This window comes from Meles meles, chromosome 13 (assembly GCF_922984935.1).
Source record: "Meles meles chromosome 13, mMelMel3.1 paternal haplotype, whole genome shotgun sequence".
In the NCBI taxonomy this organism is placed as follows: domain Eukaryota; kingdom Metazoa; phylum Chordata; class Mammalia; order Carnivora; family Mustelidae; genus Meles; species Meles meles.
Window position 1 is genome coordinate 91,330 of NC_060078.1, and position 14,718 is coordinate 106,047.

Below are 14,718 nucleotides of genomic sequence, written 5' to 3' on the forward strand. Positions count from 1 at the left end.
GCCCGGACCCCTGGCCCCTCCCCGCGTGCACAGCCGAGGTCCTCACCCCGGTCCTCACCCCTTCCCCTGCGTCCGGCCCCTGAGCCCCCTCCAATATTGCCCCGCCCTGCCAGCAGCCCCCGCAGTCCCGGCGGAGGCGCGGGTGGGCCTTGTGGCGTGGAGGTGGAAAGGCTGCGTTGTGGCCGCCTGCCCGTGCAGCGGGCCGCCCTTTCGGGGCCAGGGGCCCGCGGTGCTGGGGCTGCGGTGGCCAGGGGTCCGGGGGCCAGGGGCTGAGGCGTTCAGGGAGTGTTTGGAGGCAGCCGCCTTGGGCAGGGCTCCCGGCGGTGGCGGCCAAGGGCCAGGGAAGGAGGCCGAAGGGGGAAAGAAAAGAAGAAGGCCCAAGAAGAAAAAAGCCTACAGCACCCGGTATTCCCAGGCGGTCTCCCATCCAAGTACTAACCAGGCCCGACCCTGCTTAGCTTCCGAGATCAGACGAGATCGGGCGCGTTCAGGGTGGTATGGCCGTAGACGCCTGCCGCTGCAGCTGGGCGCCCTAAGAGCCTGCTGACCGCTCTCCTGGCCTCGGTGCGCGCCGCGGCACCCCCCTCCGCCTACCCGGGGCCTGGAGCCTGCCTCCCAGCCCACCCCCGACCCCCGACCCCCGACCCCCACCCCCACGCGGCCCAGGGTTCCAGAAGCCGGCGGCACCCCGGCGTCACCAACGTACGGGCACCCTCCCATCCCGGGACTCCCCAGCCCCCGGCGCCGCCGGGGCTCCCAGGTGGCGTGGGGGGTGCGTCGGGGCGCTTGCGCCGAGTGCTCAGCGCCCCCCAGCGCCCGCCCGCCGCCCTAGGCCTGGCGCAGCCGGCCACCTGGCCTTCCGTCCTCTTCTCTGCTGTGCTCTCCTCCGCTCGGCTCTGCTCCCCTCGGCTCCGCTCCGCTCCACCCAACCTCGCTCCCAGCCGGCCCGAGGACAAGGGCGACGCCACACACCAGCCCAGACGAAGCCGCCCCGACCCGAGCGCCTTCCTCCGCCAGGCTTCCCCTCTCCACTCCACCCACCCCCACCAGGCTCTGACCCAGAGACTCGAGGGGCAGGCTCACCTACACAGATACACGGACACCCAGGCAAACACAGGGACAGACTCAGACGGAGGGACCTCTGGACAGACGGGAAGAACGCAGAGCCGGAGAGACAGACCCTCCATCCCCCCAACAACTCCCCCCCTCCCCCCCCCCCCAGACACGGTGACCCTGACCGGGATGCGGACAGAGACACGGGTGCACGCAACACTGACACACTCTACACACACACAGAGGCACCCACACCAACCCGGACAAGACACCACACGCCCAGGAGGCTGCGGTGGCCCGGCACCTGTCCCCGGCGGGAGGGTCGTGGTGCTGGGGCGGGGCTTTGGCCTAGGTGGTGGCGCCCTGGAGCTGGCGGAGGAGCCCGGGGAGCCCGAGGACTTGCAGCCCAGGTGTCAGGCGTCCCGTTCCGCTGCCATTCCTGCCCAACACCCCGTCAGGCCTGGGGGCCTGCGAGGGTTTCTTTCTCTGGTCTGGTCCTTTGGGGTGGGGGGTGGGGGGTAGGGTGCCCGGGGACCTCTCTTGGCCCGGTGTGGGGCGCCGCCGGTCTTGCTGAGCGAGAGAGTCTCGCTGCGGCCTTCGCTGCGCCCTTGAGACGGAGCGTGGAGCCGGGTGCCCACGGCGCCGCGGGAAGCCCAGGGCGGTCGGCCTTCTGGCGTCCGGGGCACCTGAGCCCGGGGGCGCTGCCCCAGGGGCAAAGGGGAGGTTGTCGGTGAGAAGGAAGGGAATGCCCTTCTGGGCGGAGTGGAGCCCAGGTCCCGAGGAGAGAAGTGGTGGTGGCGGGGGTGGCGGTTGGGGTCGGCGGAGCCCAGGTCTCGGGGCGGGGCGCCGGGAGGGAGGGGGGCGGGGCGGCTGCCGGTTGGCTTGGGAGCTGGGGGCAGCCCGGGGGCCTGGCCAGGGGAAACAGGGCCCAGGGCCCGGGCCCAGGGCTGGGACCCAGGGCCTCGGAAGCTGATGCCCGCCGAAGGAGCCCGAGCCCGGGGAGGAGGCCCGCTCCTCCCTCGGGCTTCCTGCCCCATACCACCCCCCCCCCCCGCCCCCCCGCCCTCCTCCTCCTCCTCCCTCCTCCCACAGCCCGGCCCCCTGGCCCCTCCCCGCGTGCACAGCCGAGGTCCTCACCCCGGTCCTCACCCCTTCCCCTGCGTCCGGCCCCTGAGCCCCCTCCAATATTGCCCCGCCCTGCCAGCAGCCCCCGCAGTCCCGGCGGAGGCGCGGGTGGGCCTTGTGGCGTGGAGGTGGAAAGGCTGCGTTGTGGCCGCCTGCCCGTGCAGCGGGCCGCCCTTTCGGGGCCAGGGGCCCGCGGTGCTGGGGCTGCGGTGGCCAGGGGTCCGGGGGCCAGGGGCTGAGGCGTTCAGGGAGTGTTTGGAGGCAGCCGCCTTGGGCAGGGCGCCCGGCGGTGGCGGCCAAGGGCCAGGGAAGGAGGCCGAAGGGGGAAAGAAAAGAAGAAGGCCCAAGAAGAAAAAAGCCTACAGCACCCGGTATTCCCAGGCGGTCTCCCATCCAAGTACTAACCAGGCCCGACCCTGCTTAGCTTCCGAGATCAGACGAGATCGGGCGCGTTCAGGGTGGTATGGCCGTAGACGCCTGCCGCTGCAGCTGGGCGCCCTAAGAGCCTGCTGAGCGCTTTCCTGGCCTCGGTGCGCGCCGCGGCACCCCCCTCCGCCTACCCGGGGCCTGGAGCCTGCCTCCCAGCCCACCCCCGACCCCCGACCCCCGACCCCCACCCCCACGCGGCCCAGGGTTCCAGAAGCCGGCGGCACCCCGGCGTCACCAACGTACGGGCACCCTCCCATCCCGGGACTCCCCAGCCCCCGGCGCCGCCGGGGCTCCCAGGTGGCGTGGGGGGTGCGTCGGGGCGCTTGCGCCGAGTGCTCAGCGCCCCCCAGCGCCCGCCCGCCGCCCTAGGCCTGGCGCAGCCGGCCACCTGGCCTTCCGTCCTCTTCTCTGCTGTGCTCTCCTCCGCTCGGCTCTGCTCCCCTCGGCTCCGCTCCGCTCCACCCAACCTCGCTCCCAGCCGGCCCGAGGACAAGGGCGACGCCACACACCAGCCCAGACGAAGCCGCCCCGACCCGAGCGCCTTCCTCCGCCAGGCTTCCCCTCTCCACTCCACCCACCCCCACCAGGCTCTGACCCAGAGACTCGAGGGGCAGGCTCACCTACACAGATACACGGACACCCAGGCAAACACAGGGACAGACTCAGACGGAGGGACCTCTGGACAGACGGGAAGAACGCAGAGCCGGAGAGACAGACCCTCCATCCCCCCAACAACTCCCCCCCTCCCCCCCCCCCCAGACACGGTGACCCTGACCGGGATGCGGACAGAGACACGGGTGCACGCAGCACTGACACACTCTACACACACACAGAGGCACCCACACCAACCCGGACAAGACACCACACGCCCAGGAGGCTGCGGTGGCCCGGCACCTGTCCCCGGCGGGAGGGTCGTGGTGCTGGGGCGGGGCTTTGGCCTAGGTGGTGGCGCCCTGGAGCTGGCGGAGGAGCCCGGGGAGCCCGAGGACTTGCAGCCCAGGTGTCAGGCGTCCCGTTCCGCTGCCATTCCTGCCCAACACCCCGTCAGGCCTGGGGGCCTGCGAGGGTTTCTTTCTCTGGTCTGGTCCTTTGGGGTGGGGGGTGGGGGGTAGGGTGCCCGGGGACCTCTCTTGGCCCGGTGTGGGGCGCCGCCGGTCTTGCTGAGCGAGAGAGTCTCGCTGTGGCCTTCGCTGCGCCCTTGAGACGGAGCGTGGAGCCGGGTGCCCACGGCGCCGCGGGAAGCCCAGGGCGGTCGGCCTTCTGGCGTCCGGGGCACCTGAGCCCGGGCGCGCTGCCCCAGGGGCAAAGGGGAGGTTGTCGGTGAGAAGGAAGGGAATGCCCTTCTGGGCGGAGTGGAGCCCAGGTCCCGAGGAGAGAAGTGGTGGTGGCGGGGGTGGCGGTTGGGGTCGGCGGAGCCCAGGTCTCGGGGCGGGGCGCCGGGAGGGAGGGGGGCGGGGCGGCTGCCGGTTGGCTTGGGAGCTGGGGGCAGCCCGGGGGCCTGGCCAGGGGAAACAGGGCCCAGGGCCCGGGCCCAGGGCTGGGACCCAGGGCCTCGGAAGCTGATGCCCGCCGAAGGAGCCCGAGCCCGGGGAGGAGGCCCGCTCCTCCCTCGGGCTTCCTGCCCCATACCACCCCCCCCCCCGCCCCCCCCGCCCTCCTCCTCCTCCTCCCTCCTCCCACAGCCCGGCCCCCTGGCCCCTCCCCGCGTGCACAGCCGAGGTCCTCACCCCGGTCCTCACCCCTTCCCCTGCGTCCGGCCCCTGAGCCCCCTCCAATATTGCCCCGCCCTGCCAGCAGCCCCCGCAGTCCCGGCGGAGGCGCGGGTGGGCCTTGTGGCGTGGAGGTGGAAAGGCTGCGTTGTGGCCGCCTGCCCGTGCAGCGGGCCGCCCTTTCGGGGCCAGGGGCCCGCGGTGCTGGGGCTGCGGTGGCCAGGGGTCCGGGGGCCAGGGGCTGAGGCGTTCAGGGAGTGTTTGGAGGCAGCCGCCTTGGGCAGGGCGCCCGGCGGTGGCGGCCAAGGGCCAGGGAAGGAGGCCGAAGGGGGAAAGAAAAGAAGAAGGCCCAAGAAGAAAAAAGCCTACAGCACCCGGTATTCCCAGGCGGTCTCCCATCCAAGTACTAACCAGGCCCGACCCTGCTTAGCTTCCGAGATCAGACGAGATCGGGCGCGTTCAGGGTGGTATGGCCGTAGACGCCTGCCGCTGCAGCTGGGCGCCCTAAGAGCCTGCTGAGCGCTTTCCTGGCCTCGGTGCGCGCCGCGGCACCCCCCTCCGCCTACCCGGGGCCTGGAGCCTGCCTCCCAGCCCACCCCCGACCCCCGACCCCCGACCCCCACCCCCACGCGGCCCAGGGTTCCAGAAGCCGGCGGCACCCCGGCGTCACCAACGTACGGGCACCCTCCCATCCCGGGACTCCCCAGCCCCCGGCGCCGCCGGGGCTCCCAGGTGGAGTGGGGGGTGCGTCGGGGCGCTTGCGCCGAGTGCTCAGCGCCCCCCAGCGCCCGCCCGCCGCCCTAGGCCTGGCGCAGCCGGCCACCTGGCCTTCCGTCCTCTTCTCTGCTGTGCTCTCCTCCGCTCGGCTCTGCTCCCCTCGGCTCCGCTCCGCTCCACCCAACCTCGCTCCCAGCCGGCCCGAGGACAAGGGCGACGCCACACACCAGCCCAGACGAAGCCGCCCCGACCCGAGCGCCTTCCTCCGCCAGGCTTCCCCTCTCCACTCCACCCACCCCCACCAGGCTCTGACCCAGAGACTCGAGGGGCAGGCTCACCTACACAGATACACGGACACCCAGGCAAACACAGGGACAGACTCAGACGGAGGGACCTCTGGACAGACGGGAAGAACGCAGAGCCGGAGAGACAGACCCTCCATCCCCCCAACAACTCCCCCCCTCCCCCCCCCCCAGACACGGTGACCCTGACCGGGATGCGGACAGAGACACGGGTGCACGCAGCACTGACACACTCTACACACACACAGAGGCACCCACACCAACCCGGACAAGACACCACACGCCCAGGAGGCTGCGGTGGCCCGGCACCTGTCCCCGGCGGGAGGGTCGTGGTGCTGGGGCGGGGCTTTGGCCTAGGTGGTGGCGCCCTGGAGCTGGCGGAGGAGCCCGGGGAGCCCGAGGACTTGCAGCCCAGGTGTCAGGCGTCCCGTTCCGCTGCCATTCCTGCCCAACACCCCGTCAGGCCTGGGGGCCTGCGAGGGTTTCTTTCTCTGGTCTGGTCCTTTGGGGTGGGGGGTGGGGGGGTAGGGTGCCCGGGGACCTCTCTTGGCCCGGTGTGGGGCGCCGCCGGTCTTGCTGAGCGAGAGAGTCTCGCTGTGGCCTTCCCTGCGCCCTTGAGACGGAGCGTGGAGCCGGGTGCCCACGGCGCCGCGGGAAGCCCAGGGCGGTCGGCCTTCTGGCGTCCGGGGCACCTGAGCCCGGGCGCGCTGCCCCAGGGGCAAAGGGGAGGTTGTCGGTGAGAAGGAAGGGAATGCCCTTCTGGGCGGAGTGGAGCCCAGGTCCCGAGGAGAGAAGTGGTGGTGGCGGGGGTGGCGGTTGGGGTCGGCGGAGCCCAGGTCTCGGGGCGGGGCGCCGGGAGGGAGGGGGGCGGGGCGGCTGCCGGTTGGCTTGGGAGCTGGGGGCAGCCCGGGGGCCTGGCCAGGGGAAACAGGGCCCAGGGCCCGGGCCCAGGGCTGGGACCCAGGGCCTCGGAAGCTGATGCCCGCCGAAGGAGCCCGAGCCCGGGGAGGAGGCCCGCTCCTCCCTCGGGCTTCCTGCCCCATACCACCCCCCCCCCCGCCCCCCCGCCCTCCTCCTCCTCCTCCCTCCTCCCACAGCCCGGCCCCCTGGCCCCTCCCCGCGTGCACAGCCGAGGTCCTCACCCCGGTCCTCACCCCTTCCCCTGCGTCCGGCCCCTGAGCCCCCTCCAATATTGCCCCGCCCTGCCAGCAGCCCCCGCAGTCCCGGCGGAGGCGCGGGTGGGCCTTGTGGCGTGGAGGTGGAAAGGCTGCGTTGTGGCCGCCTGCCCGTGCAGCGGGCCGCCCTTTCGGGGCCAGGGGCCCGCGGTGCTGGGGCTGCGGTGGCCAGGGGTCCGGGGGCCAGGGGCTGAGGCGTTCAGGGAGTGTTTGGAGGCAGCCGCCTTGGGCAGGGCGCCCGGCGGTGGCGGCCAAGGGCCAGGGAAGGAGGCCGAAGGGGGAAAGAAAAGAAGAAGGCCCAAGAAGAAAAAAGCCTACAGCACCCGGTATTGCCAGGCGGTCTCCCATCCAAGTACTAACCAGGCCCGACCCTGCTTAGCTTCCGAGATCAGACGAGATCGGGCGCGTTCAGGGTGGTATGGCCGTAGACGCCTGCCGCTGCAGCTGGGCGCCCTAAGAGCCTGCTGAGCGCTTTCCTGGCCTCGGTGCGCGCCGCGGCACCCCCCTCCGCCTACCCGGGGCCTGGAGCCTGCCTCCCAGCCCACCCCCGACCCCCGACCCCCGACCCCCACCCCCACGCGGCCCAGGGTTCCAGAAGCCGGCGGCACCCCGGCGTCACCAACGTACGGGCACCCTCCCATCCCGGGACTCCCCAGCCCCCGGCGCCGCCGGGGCTCCCAGGTGGCGTGGGGGGTGCGTCGGGGCGCTTGCGCCGAGTGCTCGGCGCCCCCCAGCGCCCGCCCGCCGCCCTAGGCCTGGCGCAGCCGGCCACCTGGCCTTCCGTCCTCTTCTCTGCTGTGCTCTCCTCCGCTCGGCTCTGCTCCCCTCGGCTCCGCTCCGCTCCACCCAACCTCGCTCCCAGCCGGCCCGAGGACAAGGGCGACGCCACACACCAGCCCAGACGAAGCCGCCCCGACCCGAGCGCCTTCCTCCGCCAGGCTTCCCCTCTCCACTCCACCCACCCCCACCAGGCTCTGACCCAGAGACTCGAGGGGCAGGCTCACCTACACAGATACACGGACACCCAGGCAAACACAGGGACAGACTCAGACGGAGGGACCTCTGGACAGACGGGAAGAACGCAGAGCCGGAGAGACAGACCCTCCATCCCCCCAACAACTCCCCCCCTCCCCCCCCCCCCAGACACGGTGACCCTGACCGGGATGCGGACAGAGACACGGGTGCACGCAGCACTGACACACTCTACACACACACAGAGGCACCCACACCAACCCGGACAAGACACCACACGCCCAGGAGGCTGCGGTGGCCCGGCACCTGTCCCCGGCGGGAGGGTCGTGGTGCTGGGGCGGGGCTTTGGCCTAGGTGGTGGCGCCCTGGAGCTGGCGGAGGAGCCCGGGGAGCCCGAGGACTTGCAGCCCAGGTGTCAGGCGTCCCGTTCCGCTGCCATTCCTGCCCAACACCCCGTCAGGCCTGGGGGCCTGCGAGGGTTTCTTTCTCTGGTCTGGTCCTTTGGGGTGGGGGGTGGGGGGTAGGGTGCCCGGGGACCTCTCTTGGCCCGGTGTGGGGCGCCGCCGGTCTTGCTGAGCGAGAGAGTCTCGCTGCGGCCTTCGCTGCGCCCTTGAGACGGAGCGTGGAGCCGGGTGCCCACGGCGCCGCGGGAAGCCCAGGGCGGTCGGCCTTCTGGCGTCCGGGGCACCTGAGCCCGGGGGCGCTGCCCCAGGGGCAAAGGGGAGGTTGTCGGTGAGAAGGAAGGGAATGCCCTTCTGGGCGGAGTGGAGCCCAGGTCCCGAGGAGAGAAGTGGTGGTGGCGGGGGTGGCGGTTGGGGTCGGCGGAGCCCAGGTCTCGGGGCGGGGCGCCGGGAGGGAGGGGGGCGGGGCGGCTGCCGGTTGGCTTGGGAGCTGGGGGCAGCCCGGGGGCCTGGCCAGGGGAAACAGGGCCCAGGGCCCGGGCCCAGGGCTGGGACCCAGGGCCTCGGAAGCTGATGCCCGCCGAAGGAGCCCGAGCCCGGGGAGGAGGCCCGCTCCTCCCTCGGGCTTCCTGCCCCATACCACCCCCCCCCCCCGCCCCCCCGCCCTCCTCCTCCTCCTCCCTCCTCCCACAGCCCGGCCCCCTGGCCCCTCCCCGCGTGCACAGCCGAGGTCCTCACCCCGGTCCTCACCCCTTCCCCTGCGTCCGGCCCCTGAGCCCCCTCCAATATTGCCCCGCCCTGCCAGCAGCCCCCGCAGTCCCGGCGGAGGCGCGGGTGGGCCTTGTGGCGTGGAGGTGGAAAGGCTGCGTTGTGGCCGCCTGCCCGTGCAGCGGGCCGCCCTTTCGGGGCCAGGGGCCCGCGGTGCTGGGGCTGCGGTGGCCAGGGGTCCGGGGGCCAGGGGCTGAGGCGTTCAGGGAGTGTTTGGAGGCAGCCGCCTTGGGCAGGGCGCCCGGCGGTGGCGGCCAAGGGCCAGGGAAGGAGGCCGAAGGGGGAAAGAAAAGAAGAAGGCCCAAGAAGAAAAAAGCCTACAGCACCCGGTATTCCCAGGCGGTCTCCCATCCAAGTACTAACCAGGCCCGACCCTGCTTAGCTTCCGAGATCAGACGAGATCGGGCGCGTTCAGGGTGGTATGGCCGTAGACGCCTGCCGCTGCAGCTGGGCGCCCTAAGAGCCTGCTGAGCGCTTTCCTGGCCTCGGTGCGCGCCGCGGCACCCCCCTCCGCCTACCCGGGGCCTGGAGCCTGCCTCCCAGCCCACCCCCGACCCCCGACCCCCGACCCCCACCCCCACGCGGCCCAGGGTTCCAGAAGCCGGCGGCACCCCGGCGTCACCAACGTACGGGCACCCTCCCATCCCGGGACTCCCCAGCCCCCGGCGCCGCCGGGGCTCCCAGGTGGAGTGGGGGGTGCGTCGGGGCGCTTGCGCCGAGTGCTCAGCGCCCCCCAGCGCCCGCCCGCCGCCCTAGGCCTGGCGCAGCCGGCCACCTGGCCTTCCGTCCTCTTCTCTGCTGTGCTCTCCTCCGCTCGGCTCTGCTCCCCTCGGCTCCGCTCCGCTCCACCCAACCTCGCTCCCAGCCGGCCCGAGGACAAGGGCGACGCCACACACCAGCCCAGACGAAGCCGCCCCGACCCGAGCGCCTTCCTCCGCCAGGCTTCCCCTCTCCACTCCACCCACCCCCACCAGGCTCTGACCCAGAGACTCGAGGGGCAGGCTCACCTACACAGATACACGGACACCCAGGCAAACACAGGGACAGACTCAGACGGAGGGACCTCTGGACAGACGGGAAGAACGCAGAGCCGGAGAGACAGACCCTCCATCCCCCCAACAACTCCCCCCCTCCCCCCCCCCCCAGACACGGTGACCCTGACCGGGATGCGGACAGAGACACGGGTGCACGCAGCACTGACACACTCTACACACACACAGAGGCACCCACACCAACCCGGACAAGACACCACACGCCCAGGAGGCTGCGGTGGCCCGGCACCTGTCCCCGGCGGGAGGGTCGTGGTGCTGGGGCGGGGCTTTGGCCTAGGTGGTGGCGCCCTGGAGCTGGCGGAGGAGCCCGGGGAGCCCGAGGACTTGCAGCCCAGGTGTCAGGCGTCCCGTTCCGCTGCCATTCCTGCCCAACACCCCGTCAGGCCTGGGGGCCTGCGAGGGTTTCTTTCTCTGGTCTGGTCCTTTGGGGTGGGGGGTGGGGGGTAGGGTGCCCGGGGACCTCTCTTGGCCCGGTGTGGGGCGCCGCCGGTCTTGCTGAGCGAGAGAGTCTCGCTGTGGCCTTCCCTGCGCCCTTGAGACGGAGCGTGGAGCCGGGTGCCCACGGCGCCGCGGGAAGCCCAGGGCGGTCGGCCTTCTGGCGTCCGGGGCACCTGAGCCCGGGCGCGCTGCCCCAGGGGCAAAGGGGAGGTTGTCGGTGAGAAGGAAGGGAATGCCCTTCTGGGCGGAGTGGAGCCCAGGTCCCGAGGAGAGAAGTGGTGGTGGCGGGGGTGGCGGTTGGGGTCGGCGGAGCCCAGGTCTCGGGGCGGGGCGCCGGGAGGGAGGGGGGCGGGGCGGCTGCCGGTTGGCTTGGGAGCTGGGGGCAGCCCGGGGGCCTGGCCAGGGGAAACAGGGCCCAGGGCCCGGGCCCAGGGCTGGGACCCAGGGCCTCGGAAGCTGATGCCCGCCGAAGGAGCCCGAGCCCGGGGAGGAGGCCCGCTCCTCCCTCGGGCTTCCTGCCCCATACCACCCCCCCCCCGCCCCCCCGCCCTCCTCCTCCTCCTCCCTCCTCCCACAGCCCGGCCCCCTGGCCCCTCCCCGCGTGCACAGCCGAGGTCCTCACCCCGGTCCTCACCCCTTCCCCTGCGTCCGGCCCCTGAGCCCCCTCCAATATTGCCCCGCCCTGCCAGCAGCCCCCGCAGTCCCGGCGGAGGCGCGGGTGGGCCTTGTGGCGTGGAGGTGGAAAGGCTGCGTTGTGGCCGCCTGCCCGTGCAGCGGGCCGCCCTTTCGGGGCCAGGGGCCCGCGGTGCTGGGGCTGCGGTGGCCAGGGGTCCGGGGGCCAGGGGCTGAGGCGTTCAGGGAGTGTTTGGAGGCAGCCGCCTTGGGCAGGGCGCCCGGCGGTGGCGGCCAAGGGCCAGGGAAGGAGGCCGAAGGGGGAAAGAAAAGAAGAAGGCCCAAGAAGAAAAAAGCCTACAGCACCCGGTATTGCCAGGCGGTCTCCCATCCAAGTACTAACCAGGCCCGACCCTGCTTAGCTTCCGAGATCAGACGAGATCGGGCGCGTTCAGGGTGGTATGGCCGTAGACGCCTGCCGCTGCAGCTGGGCGCCCTAAGAGCCTGCTGAGCGCTTTCCTGGCCTCGGTGCGCGCCGCGGCACCCCCCTCCGCCTACCCGGGGCCTGGAGCCTGCCTCCCAGCCCACCCCCGACCCCCGACCCCCGACCCCCACCCCCACGCGGCCCAGGGTTCCAGAAGCCGGCGGCACCCCGGCGTCACCAACGTACGGGCACCCTCCCATCCCGGGACTCCCCAGCCCCCGGCGCCGCCGGGGCTCCCAGGTGGCGTGGGGGGTGCGTCGGGGCGCTTGCGCCGAGTGCTCGGCGCCCCCCAGCGCCCGCCCGCCGCCCTAGGCCTGGCGCAGCCGGCCACCTGGCCTTCCGTCCTCTTCTCTGCTGTGCTCTCCTCCGCTCGGCTCTGCTCCCCTCGGCTCCGCTCCGCTCCACCCAACCTCGCTCCCAGCCGGCCCGAGGACAAGGGCGACGCCACACACCAGCCCAGACGAAGCCGCCCCGACCCGAGCGCCTTCCTCCGCCAGGCTTCCCCTCTCCACTCCACCCACCCCCACCAGGCTCTGACCCAGAGACTCGAGGGGCAGGCTCACCTACACAGATACACGGACACCCAGGCAAACACAGGGACAGACTCAGACGGAGGGACCTCTGGACAGACGGGAAGAACGCAGAGCCGGAGAGACAGACCCTCCATCCCCCCAACAACTCCCCCCCTCCCCCCCCCCCCAGACACGGTGACCCTGACCGGGATGCGGACAGAGACACGGGTGCACGCAGCACTGACACACTCTACACACACACAGAGGCACCCACACCAACCCGGACAAGACACCACACGCCCAGGAGGCTGCGGTGGCCCGGCACCTGTCCCCGGCGGGAGGGTCGTGGTGCTGGGGCGGGGCTTTGGCCTAGGTGGTGGCGCCCTGGAGCTGGCGGAGGAGCCCGGGGAGCCCGAGGACTTGCAGCCCAGGTGTCAGGCGTCCCGTTCCGCTGCCATTCCTGCCCAACACCCCGTCAGGCCTGGGGGCCTGCGAGGGTTTCTTTCTCTGGTCTGGTCCTTTGGGGTGGGGGGTGGGGGGTAGGGTGCCCGGGGACCTCTCTTGGCCCGGTGTGGGGCGCCGCCGGTCTTGCTGAGCGAGAGAGTCTCGCTGCGGCCTTCGCTGCGCCCTTGAGACGGAGCGTGGAGCCGGGTGCCCACGGCGCCGCGGGAAGCCCAGGGCGGTCGGCCTTCTGGCGTCCGGGGCACCTGAGCCCGGGGGCGCTGCCCCAGGGGCAAAGGGGAGGTTGTCGGTGAGAAGGAAGGGAATGCCCTTCTGGGCGGAGTGGAGCCCAGGTCCCGAGGAGAGAAGTGGTGGTGGCGGGGGTGGCGGTTGGGGTCGGCGGAGCCCAGGTCTCGGGGCGGGGCGCCGGGAGGGAGGGGGGCGGGGCGGCTGCCGGTTGGCTTGGGAGCTGGGGGCAGCCCGGGGGCCTGGCCAGGGGAAACAGGGCCCAGGGCCCGGGCCCAGGGCTGGGACCCAGGGCCTCGGAAGCTGATGCCCGCCGAAGGAGCCCGAGCCCGGGGAGGAGGCCCGCTCCTCCCTCGGGCTTCCTGCCCCATACCACCCCCCCCCCCCCGCCCCCCCGCCCTCCTCCTCCTCCTCCCTCCTCCCACAGCCCGGCCCCCTGGCCCCTCCCCGCGTGCACAGCCGAGGTCCTCACCCCGGTCCTCACCCCTTCCCCTGCGTCCGGCCCCTGAGCCCCCTCCAATATTGCCCCGCCCTGCCAGCAGCCCCCGCAGTCCCGGCGGAGGCGCGGGTGGGCCTTGTGGCGTGGAGGTGGAAAGGCTGCGTTGTGGCCGCCTGCCCGTGCAGCGGGCCGCCCTTTCGGGGCCAGGGGCCCGCGGTGCTGGGGCTGCGGTGGCCAGGGGTCCGGGGGCCAGGGGCTGAGGCGTTCAGGGAGTGTTTGGAGGCAGCCGCCTTGGGCAGGGCGCCCGGCGGTGGCGGCCAAGGGCCAGGGAAGGAGGCCGAAGGGGGAAAGAAAAGAAGAAGGCCCAAGAAGAAAAAAGCCTACAGCACCCGGTATTCCCAGGCGGTCTCCCATCCAAGTACTAACCAGGCCCGACCCTGCTTAGCTTCCGAGATCAGACGAGATCGGGCGCGTTCAGGGTGGTATGGCCGTAGACGCCTGCCGCTGCAGCTGGGCGCCCTAAGAGCCTGCTGAGCGCTTTCCTGGCCTCGGTGCGCGCCGCGGCACCCCCCTCCGCCTACCCGGGGCCTGGAGCCTGCCTCCCAGCCCACCCCCGACCCCCGACCCCCGACCCCCACCCCCACGCGGCCCAGGGTTCCAGAAGCCGGCGGCACCCCGGCGTCACCAACGTACGGGCACCCTCCCATCCCGGGACTCCCCAGCCCCCGGCGCCGCCGGGGCTCCCAGGTGGCGTGGGGGGTGCGTCGGGGCGCTTGCGCCGAGTGCTCGGCGCCCCCCAGCGCCCGCCCGCCGCCCTAGGCCTGGCGCAGCCGGCCACCTGGCCTTCCGTCCTCTTCTCTGCTGTGCTCTCCTCCGCTCGGCTCTGCTCCCCTCGGCTCCGCTCCGCTCCACCCAACCTCGCTCCCAGCCGGCCCGAGGACAAGGGCGACGCCACACACCAGCCCAGACGAAGCCGCCCCGACCCGAGCGCCTTCCTCTGCCAGGCTTCCCCTCTCCACTCCACCCACCCCCACCAGGCTCTGACCCAGAGACTCGAGGGGCAGGCTCACCTACACAGATACACGGACACCCAGGCAAACACAGGGACAGACTCAGACGGAGGGACCTCTGGACAGACGGGAAGAACGCAGAGCCGGAGAGACAGACCCTCCATCCCCCCAACAACTCCCCCCCTCCCCCCCCCCCCCAGACACGGTGACCCTGACCGGGATGCGGACAGAGACACGGGTGCACGCAGCACTGACACACTCTACACACACACAGAGGCACCCACACCAACCCGGACAAGACACCACACGCCCAGGAGGCTGCGGTGGCCCGGCACCTGTCCCCGGCGGGAGGGTCGTGGTGCTGGGGCGGGGCTTTGGCCTAGGTGGTGGCGCCCTGGAGCTGGCGGAGGAGCCCGGGGAGCCCGAGGACTTGCAGCCCAGGTGTCAGGCGTCCCGTTCCGCTGCCATTCCTGCCCAACACCCCGTCAGGCCTGGGGGCCTGCGAGGGTTTCTTTCTCTGGTCTGGTCCTTTGGGGTGGGGGGTGGGGGGTAGGGTGCCCGGGGACCTCTCTTGGCCCGGTGTGGGGCGCCGCCGGTCTTGCTGAGCGAGAGAGTCTCGCTGTGGCCTTCGCTGCGCCCTTGAGACGGAGCGTGGAGCCGGGTGCCCACGGCGCCGCGGGAAGCCCAGGGCGGTCGGCCTTCTGGCGTCCGGGGCACCTGAGCCCGGGCGCGCTGCCCCAGGGGCAAAGGGGAGGTTGTCGGTGAGAAGGAAGGGAATGCCCTTCTGGGCGGAGTGGAGCCCAGGTCCCGAGGAGAGAAGTGGTGGTGGCGGG

General features: G+C 72.6%; 7 non-coding genes across 7 annotated transcripts; all 7 read right to left on the reverse strand.

Annotated features, from left to right (window-relative positions):
* Positions 1-390: 390 nt before the first annotated feature.
* Positions 391-509, reverse strand: LOC123955923. The gene has a single exon (XR_006821461.1). It is a non-coding gene; the product is annotated as a 5S ribosomal RNA (ribosomal RNA).
* A 2,025-nt stretch (positions 510-2,534) lies between these two features.
* Positions 2,535-2,653, reverse strand: LOC123955924. Its single transcript, XR_006821462.1, has one exon. It is a non-coding gene; the product is annotated as a 5S ribosomal RNA (ribosomal RNA).
* A 2,025-nt stretch (positions 2,654-4,678) lies between these two features.
* On the reverse strand, positions 4,679-4,797 carry LOC123955925. The gene has a single exon (XR_006821463.1). It is a non-coding gene; the product is annotated as a 5S ribosomal RNA (ribosomal RNA).
* A 2,024-nt stretch (positions 4,798-6,821) lies between these two features.
* On the reverse strand, positions 6,822-6,940 carry LOC123955793. Its single transcript, XR_006821362.1, has one exon. It is a non-coding gene; the product is annotated as a 5S ribosomal RNA (ribosomal RNA).
* A 2,025-nt stretch (positions 6,941-8,965) lies between these two features.
* On the reverse strand, positions 8,966-9,084 carry LOC123955926. Its single transcript, XR_006821464.1, has one exon. It is a non-coding gene; the product is annotated as a 5S ribosomal RNA (ribosomal RNA).
* Positions 9,085-11,107: 2,023 nt separating this feature from the next.
* On the reverse strand, positions 11,108-11,226 carry LOC123955794. Its single transcript, XR_006821363.1, has one exon. It is a non-coding gene; the product is annotated as a 5S ribosomal RNA (ribosomal RNA).
* Positions 11,227-13,252: 2,026 nt separating this feature from the next.
* LOC123955927 lies at positions 13,253-13,371 on the reverse strand. Its single transcript, XR_006821465.1, has one exon. It is a non-coding gene; the product is annotated as a 5S ribosomal RNA (ribosomal RNA).
* Between the last annotated feature and the right edge of the window lie 1,347 nt (positions 13,372-14,718).